Here is a 14,919-nt window from a genome sequence, read left to right on the forward strand (position 1 = left end):
CTTTTACTAGTCTTAAGTTGGGCATTAAGACTAGCCACTTCACCATTAAATTTTGCAATAGAGGTAAGGTGCTCAACACATGCATCAACATTAAAGTCCTTACATCTATTACAAATCACTACATGTTCTACACAAGAATTAGATTTGTTAACTACTTCTAGCTTAGCATTCAAATCATCATTAATACTCTTTAAGCTAGAAATAGTCTCATGACAAGTCGATAATTCACAAGAAAGCATTTCATTCCTTTTTAACTTCTAAAGCAAGAGAATTTTGCGCATCTACAAATTTATCATGCTCTTCATACAAAAGATCCTCTTGCTTTTCTAACAATCTATTTTTATTATTCAAAGCATCAATTAATTCGTTGATCTTATCAATTTTAGTTCTATCTAAGCCCTTGAATAAACTTGCGTAGTCTATTTCATCATCACTAGATTCATCATCACTAGAAGAAGCATACTTAATAGTATTTCGAGTGCTTACCTTCTTCTCTTTTGCCATGAGGCAGGTGTGATGTTCGTTGGGGAAGAGGGACGATTTGTTGAAGGCCGAGGCGGCAAGTCCTTCGTCGTCGGATGAAGAGCAGTCCGAGTCCCACTCTTTGCCAAGGTGTGCCTCTCCCTTCGCTTTCTTGTAAGTCTTCTTCTTTTCCCTCTTCTTTTCTTGATCCTGGTCACTATCATTATCGGGACAGTTAGCAATAAAGTGACCAACCTTACCACACTTGAAGCAGGAGCGCTTTCCCTTCGTCTTGCTCTTGTTGGGATGCTCCTTGCGACCTTTGAGCGCCATCTTGAAGCGCTTGATGATGAGGGCCATTTCTTCCTTGTTAAGCCCGACCGCCTCAACTTGCGCCACCTTGCTAGGTAGCGTCTCCCTGCTACTTGTTGCTTTGAGAGCAACAGTTTGAGGCTCATGGATCGGAATTGGACCATTTAGCGCATCATCAACATATCTCGCCTCCTTGATCATCATTCGCCCGCTTACGAACTTTCCAAGTATTTCCTCGGGCGACATCTTGGTGTACCTATGATTTTCACGAATAGAGTTTACCAGATGTGGATCAAGGACAGTGAAGGACCTTAGCATAAGTCGGACGACATCGTGGTCCATCCATCTTATGCTTCCATAACTCCTTATTTTGTTGACCAAGGTCTTGAGCCTGTTGTAAGTTTGAGTTGGCTCCTCCCCCCTAATCATCGCAAACCTTCCTAGTTCACCTTCCACCAACTTCATCTTGGTGAGCATGGTGACGTCGTTCCCCTCATGCAAGATCTTGAGGGTGTCCCAGATCTGCTTGGCGTTATCCAAGCCGCTCACCTTATGATATTCTTCCCTGCACAATGATGCTAACAAAACAGTAGTAGCTTGTGCATTTTTGTGAATTTGTTCATTTATAAATGTGGGACTATCTGTACTATCAAATTGCATTCCATTTTCCACTATCTCTCATATACTTGGATGGAGAGAGAACAAGTGACTACGCATTTTGTGACTCCAAAATCCGTAGTCCTCTCCATCAAAGTGAGGAGGTTTACCAAGTGGAATGGAAAGTAAATGAGCAATGGAACTTTGTGGAATACGAGAATAATCGAAAGAAAAGTTCGAGTTAACCGTTTTCTTTTTCTCCTCGTATTCGTCGTCCTTTTGGGAAGAGGAAGACTCGTCGCTGTCGTAGTAGACTATCTTCTTGATCCGCCTCTTCTTCTTCCCGTCTTTCTTCTTTTGACTCGAGCCGGAGTCAGTGGATTCGTCATCCCTTGGCTTGTTGAAGATGGACTCCTTCTCCTTATCGTTGATCACCATCCCCTTTCCCTTAGGATCCATCTCTTCGGGCGATTAGTCCCTTTCGTGAAGAGAACGACTCTGATACCAATTGAGAGCACCTAGAGGGGGGGGTGAATAGGTGATCCTATAAAAACTTGAAACTTAAAGACACAAAACTTGATTAAGTGTTAGCACAATTAAATCAAGTGACTGAGGAGAGCTCTTGTGAAACACAATTGACACAGTGAGAACAAGCACAAGAGACAAAGGATTTATCTCGTGGTTCGGCCAAGTATAACACTTGCCTAGTCCACGTTGTGGCGTCCCAATGGACGAGAGTTGCACTCAACTCCTCTCAAGTGATCCAATGATCAACTTGAATACCACGGTGTTCTTTTTTCTTTACTCTTTCCCGTTTGCGAGGAATCTCCACAACTTGGATTCTCTCGCCCTTACAATAAGAATCAAGGTGAAAGCACTAGAGTAAGGGAGGGAAGCAACACACTCAAATCCACAGCAAATACGCACACACACACAACCAAGAATTGAGCTCAAATGAGTATCACAAGGTTCACCACTAGAACAGAGCTCAAATCACTAAGAATGTCAACCGAGTGCGCAAAGTCGGAGTGAGAATGATAAAAAATGCTCAAAGTATGCTTGGTGTGCTCCTTCATGCGCCTAGGGGTCCCTTTTATAGCCCCAAGGCAGCTAGGTGCCGTTGAGAGCAATCCATGAAGGCAAATCTTGCCTTCTGTCGGTTGGTGCACCGGACAGTCCGGTGCACCACCGGACACTGTCCGGTGCTGATTTATTTCCTGTTCTGGCGCAGTCGACCGTTGACGATTTGGAGTCGTTAGCGCACCGGACACTGTCCGGTGCACACCGAATAGTCCGGTGCCCCCATTAGACAGTTGGCCCGGCCACGCGTCACGCGCAGATTGCGCGGCCGACCGTTGGCTCGGCCGACCGTTGGCTCACCGGACAGTCCGGTGCACCACCGGACAGTCCGGTGAATTATAGCCGTACGCTGTTGACTCTATTCCCGAGAGCGGCGACTTCGCCGCAGCCGACTCACCGGACAGTCCGGTGATTTATACCCGTACGCCGCCATCGAGACCCGAGAGCAGGCAGTTCACCAGACGCCAGCCTGGCACACCGGACACAGTCCGGTGCATCCAGACTGAGCATAGTCTTGGCTGCTCGAGTCAAGTCTTTTCCATTTGTCTTTTCTCTGATTCTAGCACTTAGACAAATATGTTAGTACACAAAAACCAATGTACTAAGTCTAGAATCATACCTTTGTATTGATTTGCACTTTGTCCACCATTTGGCATAGTTTAACACAGAGCTATTTGTGTTGGACACTTGATCACCAAAATACTTAGAAATGGCCCAAAGGCACATTTCCCTTTCAGTTAACATCTGAGGTGTTACATCGACTGCACCTCGAGATGGCAATGGGTACCCAAAACCCGAAAACTCGACAATTTTTACCCGATATGAAGGCGTGTATGGGATGATTTCTCTACCCGCAGATATGTTAGTGGGCAAGAATCTCTACAGACATGCAAAAGACTTTTGGTGGTAATCATGACCAGTAACCACATGTTTAGCGGCTGGAAAGTACAACATCGACTAATCAACTACGAGAAACAAGCGCGTATGCAATAAAGTAACACGAAGGTGCACCTTTGAAACATACTTATCTGGATGGGGTCTATGGTTGATCAAGAAGAACCATGGCCTAGGCTACTGGCCTTCATTGCACTTTGGGAGGAGCATTAGTCTACCATCTCCTCAAGTATGAGAGTGGACATCATATTTTGTGGCAGTGGGGATATGCGGGCCGTGCCGAGGACCTGACGGGCACATGTGATAATAAGTCAAGGAGTGTGTATTGAGTTAGACTCCATAGGTGTTGGGTTAAAATCTATAGTTAACATCTGAGGTGTTACATCGACTGCACCTAGAGATAGCAATGGGTACCCGAAAACCCGACTATTTTTACCCAATATGAAGGCGTGTATGGGATGATTTCTCTACCCGCAGATATGTTAGTGGGCAAGAATCTCTACCCGTTGTGTACATATACCCGCATCATTACCATTATTATCAATAATAAAGCATATATAAGCTAAAAGAAAATCCTTCTCCGACTATCAAGTTATGTAATCATGTGCTTTGTTATATTTTAAGTTGAACTTTTTTTTGTGTTTTTGATATTTTGAGTGATTGAAATATTAGAATTTAAGACCTTCCTAGCGGTACGGGTTACCCGACGGGTAAAATTACTCTCACAGTACGAATATGGGTAAAATTTTATACCCACACTCGAATATGGGTAAAGATATACTTTTTATTGATGTGTATGGGTGTGGGATAGCACTACTCGACGAGTATATACATGTTGCCATCCCTAACTGCACCCTTGGCCGCAACAGCCTGCCGAGAGAGACTTGTCCACTCTCCTACCAAACCCCCAACAGAACCTAAACCATTCTAGGATATGGAGCCCTTAGTACAGACTAGTGCTGGGAATTGCACCTGACCGGGTGGACCCGAGCCCACCGTGCTTTGAGCCAAATGGGCTTGGGCCAAGATGGCCCTAAATTTTTTGGGGTCGTGTCGTGCTAGCCCAAAGAGTAGAAACAGTGGCCTAGCTCTAAAGCATGTCGTGCTTTCATTGGGTCGTGCAGGCTCAAGCCCGGCTCATATATTTGAACCACATAAAATCCAAATATTACAACCAAATAAAGTCCATAACTTACTACATTAAAGTTATTAAACAATGCTAGCATTATTTGACCACATAAAGTTCAAACATTACAATATAAAGTCTATAAATTACTAAATTAAAGAAATTAAACAATATGAGCTTAATTGGGTCGTGCCAGACCAAGCCCGGTCTATGTGCGGGCCGTGCCGAGGACCTGACGGGTCAGAATTTAAGGCCCTTACCAGGCCCGCCTTCGAGCCGTGTTAGCCTAATCCATATTATTTCGTGTCAGGGCGTGGTTTTGGCTCCTGTTTTTCGGTCGTGCTCGTGTCGGCCCAAAAAATCCGACCCATATTCGCATCACTAGTACAAACTACGCCAAACGGACGAGGAGATAAGTTTGGAAGACGAAAAAAATCAAATCCAAACTTCAAACTCAGACATAGTTTGAACGGTCATACATCAAAGAATTGGACGATGGCTCAGCCAATGCGAAGGATGGTAGAAGTAGAATGGTAACAATCACGATTAAAGAGCTGAATCGTCTCGTCTTGGAGGCAGCTGCTTCCGGTTCCTTCCTATGCGAAGCTGAGTCACGTAGAGTCAAAATACCATTTTGTCAACAGTTGAATGTGCCTTTTCTTATCTGAATTTTGAAAATGATTCGTATACATGTGACAGGATAGGGGATCTATGTCCGATCTGTTTCTCGGTGTAGCCATGCTTCTTGCTCGCTATCAGTAACAACCAAAGCATCACCATCCATGAACCACATGCCTCTAACAGGTTTGTGATTTTCTTCATCGAAGAATATGTTTGCCTGATCCATAGTGCAATCTAACTGCTAGAGCACACATTTAACTGTTAGTCCTATGATTTTCTTCATCGAAGGAAATTAACAAACGATTGATGTTTTCCAAAACCACTGGACTCGGTTCTTTAGTTTTGTTTACCATCATGCCAACTAACTGCACACAGTGTGTTCTGTTGAGCTGTCGCCGTCAGTATATTAGCTACGCTTGGTACTATTGCCCCTCTTCATTTTTTAGCCCACTGTGGATATGTTCTTAATTTGCCGCTGCATAAACTAGAATATGTATATCGCGTCATTACGTGTTTGTGATTCATTTACAGAAGCAGGAGTGTCATTCGAACGGGATGCCTTGAGCTAGGTGGGCTCTTGTCCTAGGTGGGCTGGAGCAGTCGAGCAGGCCTGTATTGATAAAGGGAGTCCAATGCCAAATGCAAAGTACTGCCAGCGGCAATCAACCCATCGTCGTGCCAGTCGCAAAACCACATGTTTAGCAGATTGGGAAGTACTGCATCGGCTAATCATCCAAGGGAAACCCGCGAATATGCTATAAAGGGATATGGAGGTGCACCTTAGAAACATACTTACCTGGATGGGCTCTATGTCTGATCATTAAGAGCCATGGCCTAAGCTAATGGCCTCCATTGCACTTGGGAGGAGCATTAGCCTCGGTCCTATAATTTTGAGGGCCCCTATGCGAGCTCATTGCAATGAGTCTTCTATGTTGTATAATTTTTTTATCATACATATAAATAATATGTGTTAAGTTTACTTACAAAAACATAAACAAATACATTGATATATATTCAATTTAACATGTCTGATAGTTATCGATAACTAAAGTCGACCAAAATAAAAATATATTTATTGTTAGTTTGATAACCCAATTTTTCTAAGGGATTTCTTTTTTTCAACAGAAAATTAACTAGTTTTCCTTAAGAAAATGAGAATTCTTTAGGAAATTGGGGTTGCCAAACTAGCCTAATATCTTGGAGCTAATATGATTACCTTAATGAAGAATAGAACTCCATCACATCCATTGTTTCTCATGAAAACATCTAAGACCTAATCAGAAAAGCAAGTAATTATTTCATCAGAATTGAAAGTTTACAACTAAATATATAAGACGCTAGATAAATAAAAAATTAACTATAAAAGAATATGTATGAATATGAAAGAATAAGAATTAGTGAATAGTGAATTACCTAGAAGCAGTGAGCCTGTGACATGCGATTGGCGACAACAGTGAGGACTAGACTGGTTCTGTGCAACGGCGTAGGAGGCCTTCAATCGGCGCTTTAGCCTGACGTGTGTAGTCTTTTCCGTTTTTTTTCCAATTCGACAAGACAATAATTTAACATCAGCCCTACTATTTTATTAGATATTAGGCCCCTTTCTTTCTTGGGCTCCGAGCGGTCGCCTCCGCTGCATGGGCCTAGGGCTGGCCCTAAGGAGCATTAGTCTACCATCTCCTCAAGCAGGAATGTGGACAGCGTAGTTTATGGCAGAGGGCATACGCGTTCGCGCGGTCCCTACAATCTTTTATTGAAATTTTAGTATATTATTATACTTGTATAATAAACTAAGTATAATTAAATATTATATCAAGTTATTTAATGGGGTGAACTTTAGCTTGTATAATAAACTAAGTATAATTAGATACTCCCTTCATTTTTTTTAGTTGTCGCTCGATAGTTCAATTTTGCACTGTCCAGCGATAACTAAAACGAAACAGAGAGAGTATTATATTAGGTTATTTAATGGGATGAACTTCTGTTGGCATCTTCCACAGTGGATGTTATAATTTGACCAATATTTAGATTATTTCGTCAATTCCAGTGAAATCTGTTCACGTAGTTCATTTTCACCTAATAAATTTAATGTATATAAAATAATAGAATGAAACCGTTTTCAACTCTAATAAAATTATATGTATATATAGAATAATAGAATGAAACTGTTTAACCCAATTTAACTAACTATTTGACCGACTAAATCTATTCATAATGGACAAAAATCTTTGAATTAATACTTGGGTCAGTCCTTGTACATGTGATAGGGTAGGATCCACATCCGATCTGTTTTTTTGGTGTAGTCATGGTTCTTCCTTGCTATCTTAACAGCCAAAGCATCACCATCCATGAACCATGCATGTAACATGTTTGCGATTTTTCATAAAGGAAGTTATTGCCCATCTCCACTTTCAGTCCATTTAACCATGTTCTTAATTTGCTGGCAACGACGATCACGAGGGCTACTATGCTGCACAGCGCACTGGATAGACTGCAGAGTGCACGATAACCGATCTGTAGCTGTTCTAGTAGGAGCTTGGAACCTGGAAAGGTCGCGCCGCGCGTTGGTTCTTTGCCTAGGTGGGCTGTTTTGATAAGGCCATCCAATTAGGAATGCAAAGGAGCCCCGCTCCCTATCAGCTCATCGTCTTGTCATGCACAAAACCACATGTTTAGCAGATTGGAAAGTACCACACCGGCTAATTAACAATTAGAAACGAGGGTGTATGCAATAAAGGGACATGGAGGTGCTCCTTTGAAACATACTTAACTGGATGGGGTCTATGGCTCATCAAGAAGAGTCATGGCCTAGACTAGTGGCCTCCATTGCACTTGGGAGAAGCATTAGTTTACCATCTCCTCAAGTACGAGAGTGGATATCATAATTTATGGTAGAGGGGATACGCGCCCGCGCGGTCCATGTCAAAACAATGCAAGTTTTGTTATTATATATAGTATATATATAATTATAAATAATTATCAAGCATAATTAAATATTATCTTAAGTTATTTATTATGGGTTGATTTATTTTTTAACTCTAATAAAATTAAATGTATATAAAATTATAGAATGAAATCGGTTTTTTAACTCTAATATATATATATATATATGTTATGAGATGCAAAAAGTTTCTTAAGGGTGCATGGTGAAATGACACTAAGTCACTTAGCAAGTGGGGGTTTATACTCATTAGAATGAGTCTTTATAAGAGTTGCGTTTAGAATTCACAATAAGATTTGACCAAAAGGAAAAAGGGTAGATTAAGATTTAGATTATTCTCCTAAAAGTCTAGTTAAGGCTCAAGTGTGTTTGCTGAAATTATTTAATTAAAATTAGTTAACCTTTAATTCTCTCTCTTTTTCTATTAAGATTTTAGAGGGCGCTTTTGAACTACAACCTTGTCCTAGGAAATACTAAAAATTCTGTAAAAATTATAGTAACTCCCTACTGGTTAAAATAGGTTGTCACATGATTTTGGGAAAAAATAATTAAGCTCTATTCTAGACAAAAATAACAAGAACTAGGACAGAGGGGGCATTTTACACTACATCTTCTATCTAGAAGTGAGACTGTAGATGTTTTTCCTGGTATCTAGGTGCAGTAACATGGTCCTGTGCTAAATTTCACCAAAGGATACTTAGTGGTCTTTTATCTAGAGGTTCTCAAAGTTTAAGGCAAAAGAAGCACTTACAACTACCTTGCCCTTTGAAAAATGTATAACAACATATTTAATAATTTTCCTAAGTCTCTCTTTTGATTAGTATGGGATGGTTAAGGTAGACCCTCTATAATAAAATTATATGTATATAGAATAATAGAATGAAACCGTTTAACCCAATTTAACTAACTATTTGACCGACTAAATCTATTCAAAATCTTTAAATTAATACTTGGGTCAGTCCTTGTACATGTGATAGGGTAGGATCCACATCCAATCTGTTTTTTCAGTGTAGTCATGGTTCTTGCTTGCTATCAGTAACAGCCAAAGCATCACCATCCATGAACCATGCATGTAACAGGTTTGCGATTTTTTGTCAAAGGAAGCTATTGTCCATCTCCACTTTCAGTCCATTTAACCATGTTCTTAATTTGTTGGCGACGGCGATCACCAGGGCTACTATGCTGCGCAGCGCACTGGATAGACTGCAGAGTGCATGGTAACCGATCTGTAGCTGTTCTAGTAGGAGCTTGGAACCTGGAAAGGTCGCGCCGCGTGTTGGTTCTTGGCCTAGGTGGGTTGTTTTGATAAGGCCAGTCCAATTAGGAATGCAAAGGAGCCCCGCTCCCTATCAGCTCATCGTCTTGTCATGCACAAAACCACGTGTTTAGCGGATTGGAAAGTACCACACCGACTAATCAACCATTAGAAACGAGGGCGTATGCAATAAAGGATATGGAGATGCACCTTTGAAACATACTTACCTGGATGGGGTCTATAGCTCATCAAGAAGAGTCATGGCCTAGACAAGTGGCCTTCATTGCACTTGGGAGGAGCATTAGTTTACCATCTCCTCAAGTAGGAGAGTGGACATCATAATTTGTGATAGAGAGGATACGCGTCCGCGCGGTCCCTACCAAAACAATGCTAGTTTTGTTATTATATATAATATATATATAATTATAAATAATTATCAAGCATAATTAAATATTATCTTAAGTTATTTATAATGAGTTGGTTTATTTTTTTAACTCTAATAAAATTATAGAATGAAATCCGTTTTTCAACTCTAATATATATATATATATATATGTTATAAGATGCAAAAAGTTTCTTGAGGGTGCATGGTGAAATGACACTAAGTCACTTAGCAAGTGGGGGTTTATACTCATTAGAATGAGTCTTTATAAGAGTTGCGTTTAGAATTCACAATAAGATTTGACCAAAAGGAAAAAGGGTAGATTAAGATTTAGATTATTCTCCTAAAAGTCTAGTTAAGGCTCAAGTGTGTTTGCTGAAATTATTTAATTAAAATTAGTTAACCTTTAATTCTCTCTCTTTTTCTATTAAGATTTTAGAGGGCGCTTTTGAACTACAACCTTGTCCTAGGAAATACTAAAAATTCTGTAAAAATTATAGTAACTCCCTACTGGTTAAAATAGGTTGTCACATGATTTTGGGAAAAAATAATTAAGCTCTATTCTAGACAAAAATAACAAGAACTAGGACAGAGGGGGCATTTTACACTACATCTTCTATCTAGAAGTGAGACTGTAGATGTTTTTCCTGGTATCTAGGTGCAGTAACATGGTCCTGTGCTAAATTTCACCAAAGGATACTTAGTGGTCTTTTATCTAGAGGTTCTCAAAGTTTAAGGCAAAAGAAGCACTTACAACTACCTTGCCCTTTGAAAAATGTATAACAACATATTTAATAATTTTCCTAAGTCTCTCTTTTGATTAGTATGGGATGGTTAAGGTAGACCCTCTATAATAAAATTATATGTATATAGAATAATAGAATGAAACCGTTTAACCCAATTTAACTAACTATTTGACCGACTAAATCTATTCAAAATCTTTAAATTAATACTTGGGTCAGTCCTTGTACATGTGATAGGGTAGGATCCACATCCAATCTGTTTTTTCAGTGTAGTCATGGTTCTTGCTTGCTATCAGTAACAGCCAAAGCATCACCATCCATGAACCATGCATGTAACAGGTTTGCGATTTTTTGTCAAAGGAAGCTATTGTCCATCTCCACTTTCAGTCCATTTAACCATGTTCTTAATTTGTTGGCGACGGCGATCACCAAGGCTACTATGCTGCGCAGCGCACTGGATAGACTGCAGAGTGCATGGTAACCGATCTGTAGCTGTTCTAGTAGGAGCTTGGAACCTGGAAAGGCCGCGCCGCGTGTTGGTTCTTGGCCTAGGTGGGCTGTTTTGATAAGGCCAGTCCAATTAGGAATGCAAAGGAGCCCCGCTCCCTATCAGCTCATCGTCTTGTCATGCACAAAACCACGTGTTTAGCGGATTGGAAAGTACCACACCGACTAATCAACCATTAGAAACGAGGGCGTATGCAATAAAGGATATGGAGATGCACCTTTGAAACATACTTACCTGGATGGGGTCTATGGCTCATCAAGAAGAGTCATGGCCTAGACTAGTGGCCTCCATTGCACTTGGGAGGAGCATTAGTTTACCATCTCCTCAAGTAGGAGAGTGGACATCATAATTTGTGCTAGAGGGGATACGCGTCCGCGCGGTCCCTACCAAAACAATGCTAGTTTTGTTATTATATATAATATATATATATATAATTATAAATAATTATCAAGCATAATTAAATATTATCTTAAGTTATTTATAATGGGTTGGTTTATTTTTTAACTCTAATAAAATTATAGAATGAAATCCGTTTTTCAACTCTAATATATATATATATGTTATAAGATGCAAAAAGTTTCTTGAGGGTGCATGGTGAAATGACACTAAGTCACTTAGCAAGTGGGGGTTTATACTCATTAGAATGAGTCTTTATAAGAGTTGCGTTTAGAATCCACATTAAGATTTGACCAAAAGGAAAAATGGTAGATTAATACTTAGATTATTCTCCTAAAAGTCTTGTTAAGGCTCAAGTGTGTTTGCTGAAATTATTTAATTAAAATTAGTTAACCTTTAATTCTCTCTCTTTTTCTATTAAGCTTTTAGAGGGTGCTTTAGAACTACAACCTTGTCCTAGGAAATACTAAAAATTTTGTAAAAATTATAGTAACTCCCTACTGGTTAAAATAGGTTCTCATAGGATTTTGGGGTAAAAAATATTTAAGCTCTATTCTAGACAAAAATAACAAGAACAAGGAAAGAAGGGTCATTTTACACTACATCTTCTATCTAGAAGTGAGACTGTAGATATTTTTCCTGGTATTTAGGTGTAGTAACATGGTCCTGTGCTAAATTTCACCAAAGGATATACTTAGTGGACTTTTATCTAGGGGTTTTCAAAGTTTAAGGCAAAAGAAGCACTTACAACTACCTTGCCCTTTGAAAAATGTAAAACAACAGATTTAATAATTTTCCTAAGTCTCTCTTTTGATTAGTATGGGATGGTTTAGGTAGACCCTCTATGATGTTTATAACTTAGCCAAGGCTTCTAATCCAAGAGTATGGTGACTTTTGCCTAAAGAAAAACACATGTGATAATAGGTCAAGGAGTGTGTGTTGAGCTAGACTCCACGGGTGTTGGGTTAAAATCTATAGTTAACATCTAAGGTGTTGTAATACCCACTTTGTAAGAAAAGTCTAAAAAGAGAAATTTTATTCCTTTATATATATGGTTGTTATCTATATTTGTTATTTCATGTGAGCACCACATATAACAAATAAATAAATGACAAAAGACATCCAAAAATAATACATGCATCATGCTGAGATTTTATTTTGTGCATTTCGTGACAACCTAAAATAATGTGAAAGGAAATATATCAAATTCTCTAAAGTGGAATTCAAGAATTTGAGCAAGAGAAGAAAGAATACAAAACAAAGAAAACATAAATAAATATAAAGAAAATAGTTAAACCTTCCTATTTGGGTTCAACTTGTACATTTAAAAATGAATATAAGTTCACAGATTAAAATTGAATTCAAATTTGAATTCTAGAAATTGAAAAGAGAAAGAAAAGGGAAAGAAAATATAAAAATATGGGGAAGCCACATACTGGGCCAATTCGGACTGCTCGACCCACTCTCTTCACGTCTGTCGCGCGGCCCAGCTCTAGTAAAACTGCGTCGACGCCTGGCCCCCACTTGGTAGCTTCACGCGCTCGCTCTATGTACCGCTGACGTGTGGGTCCCTCGACCACCGGTCGTCGTCTCCACGAAAACGGCACTGCGTGAACGGACCTCACCACTTCTTGCGCGAAGCTTCCGCCAGTTCCGTGCTTGCAGGGTCTTGGGCGCCTAGCTATAAACTCGGCCGCCGCCTTACTCCGCCCTGCGCTCCGAGTGTCTGCACCGCATTGGAGTCGTTTCTGTGCAGCTACTGATAGGGTAGAGGGAGAGGGCCCTTCGCCAAACACCATTGCCGCCGCCCTCAAAATCGCGCCACACCTATCTCCGGCCCCGAAAAGCCCTGGGGGAAGGTCCGTACTGTGGTCCTGTGCCTTCTCGACGCATCCTGGTGGAAGATTCGCGATCGGTTGTGGGGGAATTTCTCGCCGTCGGGCGCATCTGCCGTGCGTCCGCAGTTCATCGGTGCCTGGGACCCCTACTCTGCAATTCCTGGTACGTGATGCTCATACGTATTCACCTTGACCCACTGTACCATCTGCGTGTATTGGAACATAGGATTAGGTTTCAATTCACCAGATGTCTATCACCGGTGAGGGGCGCGGCCGCAGGAAGAATCGCCGCCGTGGTGGATTTCGGCAGAGGTAGGAGACGTGACCTGGTCCGTCGATCTGTGGCGAACGAATAGGATTAGATCAACGATACCGGTTCGGCTAAATGATAGGCGCCGCTGGATCGTGATCGTGTGCACATGATGAGTGGACGACATTTTAAACCAGGATCGTAGATTTCCCCTCTGAACGGTTCAGATTAGTGCGGCACGTATCCCTTCGCCTCATTCGGTCTGCGCCGTTGATCTCGATCGAACGGTGTAAGACAGATCTGGGGTGCATAGAATATCCGTCGTTGATCTCAGATTCAACGTATAGATTTACTTACCGATTCGTTTAAATTTTGATCTAATCCAGACCCTCGGCGTTGGATCTAGCGGCCAGGAACCGTGCATACCCCTTCGACCGCGACAATTTTGCACATAAGACCCTCTGTTTTAGGAAAACTAACCCGCCGTCCTAAGCGCCTATGCTCTGTGTTTGGGATGTCTTACACCGAGGCCCCTGCCTTTCTCAGATTTAATGCACCCAGTCCAGAGCCTATTTAAATTGTATAAAGATTAGAAATTGAGTATTTAATATGAAAATAAATGCTAGGAATTGTATAATTCATAGGAAATTCATATGAACTCCAAATTAACCCATTCCAGTTTCTAAAATTTTGTAATATTATTCTCTACCACTTAGAGTCTCCGTTTTGACATGAAAACAGAAGAAAAATAATTTCTCACTTAATCCTATTTTAAGCACATAAAACCTTTGGAAATTCATAACTTAAAACCTATAACTCCAAAATTTATGATTCCTGTTCCTAGGATTTTATTTTAAGGTATAGATTATTATTATGTATTTTGTTTACATGTTTGGTGTGATGTTAATTTTCTCTATACATTGTGCTTATTTGTATTGTGGCGAGTAGAAGAGCATGTGACTGAGGATCCTAGTGACCAACAGATAGAAGCAGCTGAGCAGGAGCTCATTGAAGGCAAGTTGTGCCCTTGACCACTTTTATACCCAATAATGTTCTTTAATGACATTTATTCATGCATAGGTTAATTTTGATAGGACCCAATAGGTCACCCTAGACTGTTTATCCCTATTACCTTGTTATCCCTGAATCACTTAGGTAGTTTTGCTATTGCTTTACATGGTTTTGGGATAATCTTTCATTGTATCCATGTTCCAGTTATTTTGTTATTCTATTTATGTTCATGCCAAGATCATTAATGTTAATTGGAACATGAAGCTTAACTTGAGAAACACGTGCCACCACAAGGTAGTATGGGATGCTCTTGGCTGACTAATTAGAAAAGCTAGTGGAAGACTACCTTACCCGAAAGGGGCAAGGGCAGTAGGGGAGTTGCATGCAAGGAGGTTCTCGGGTTGATTTTGCTGCGATGGCGGTCAGACGAGGGATTCTTGCAAGTGCTCTTCCCATAAACTGTAGCGGGTTTTCGGAAGCTAGTGGAACTTTGTAAAGGCCTC

The 14,919-nt window shown here is 40.5% G+C and overlaps 5 non-coding genes across 5 annotated transcripts; all 5 read left to right on the plus strand.

Annotated features, from left to right (window-relative positions):
• The first annotated feature begins 3,471 nt into the window (after nucleotides 1-3,471).
• On the plus strand, nucleotides 3,472-3,624 carry LOC111590404 (U1 spliceosomal RNA). Its single transcript, XR_004853529.1, has one exon. It is a non-coding gene; the product is annotated as a U1 spliceosomal RNA (small nuclear RNA).
• A 2,256-nt stretch (nucleotides 3,625-5,880) lies between these two features.
• Nucleotides 5,881-6,049, plus strand: LOC111590407 (U1 spliceosomal RNA). Its single transcript, XR_004853532.1, has one exon. It is a non-coding gene; the product is annotated as a U1 spliceosomal RNA (small nuclear RNA).
• Nucleotides 6,050-7,854: 1,805 nt separating this feature from the next.
• On the plus strand, nucleotides 7,855-8,014 carry LOC111590403 (U1 spliceosomal RNA). Its single transcript, XR_004853528.1, has one exon. It is a non-coding gene; the product is annotated as a U1 spliceosomal RNA (small nuclear RNA).
• A 1,493-nt stretch (nucleotides 8,015-9,507) lies between these two features.
• Nucleotides 9,508-9,668, plus strand: LOC111590389 (U1 spliceosomal RNA). The gene has a single exon (XR_004853513.1). It is a non-coding gene; the product is annotated as a U1 spliceosomal RNA (small nuclear RNA).
• Nucleotides 9,669-11,147: 1,479 nt separating this feature from the next.
• LOC111590433 (U1 spliceosomal RNA) lies at nucleotides 11,148-11,308 on the plus strand. Its single transcript, XR_004853541.1, has one exon. It is a non-coding gene; the product is annotated as a U1 spliceosomal RNA (small nuclear RNA).
• Nucleotides 11,309-14,919: the final 3,611 nt, after the last annotated feature.

Source organism: Zea mays, chromosome 10, assembly GCF_902167145.1.
Source record: "Zea mays cultivar B73 chromosome 10, Zm-B73-REFERENCE-NAM-5.0, whole genome shotgun sequence".
In the NCBI taxonomy this organism is placed as follows: Eukaryota; Viridiplantae; Streptophyta; class Magnoliopsida; order Poales; family Poaceae; genus Zea; species Zea mays.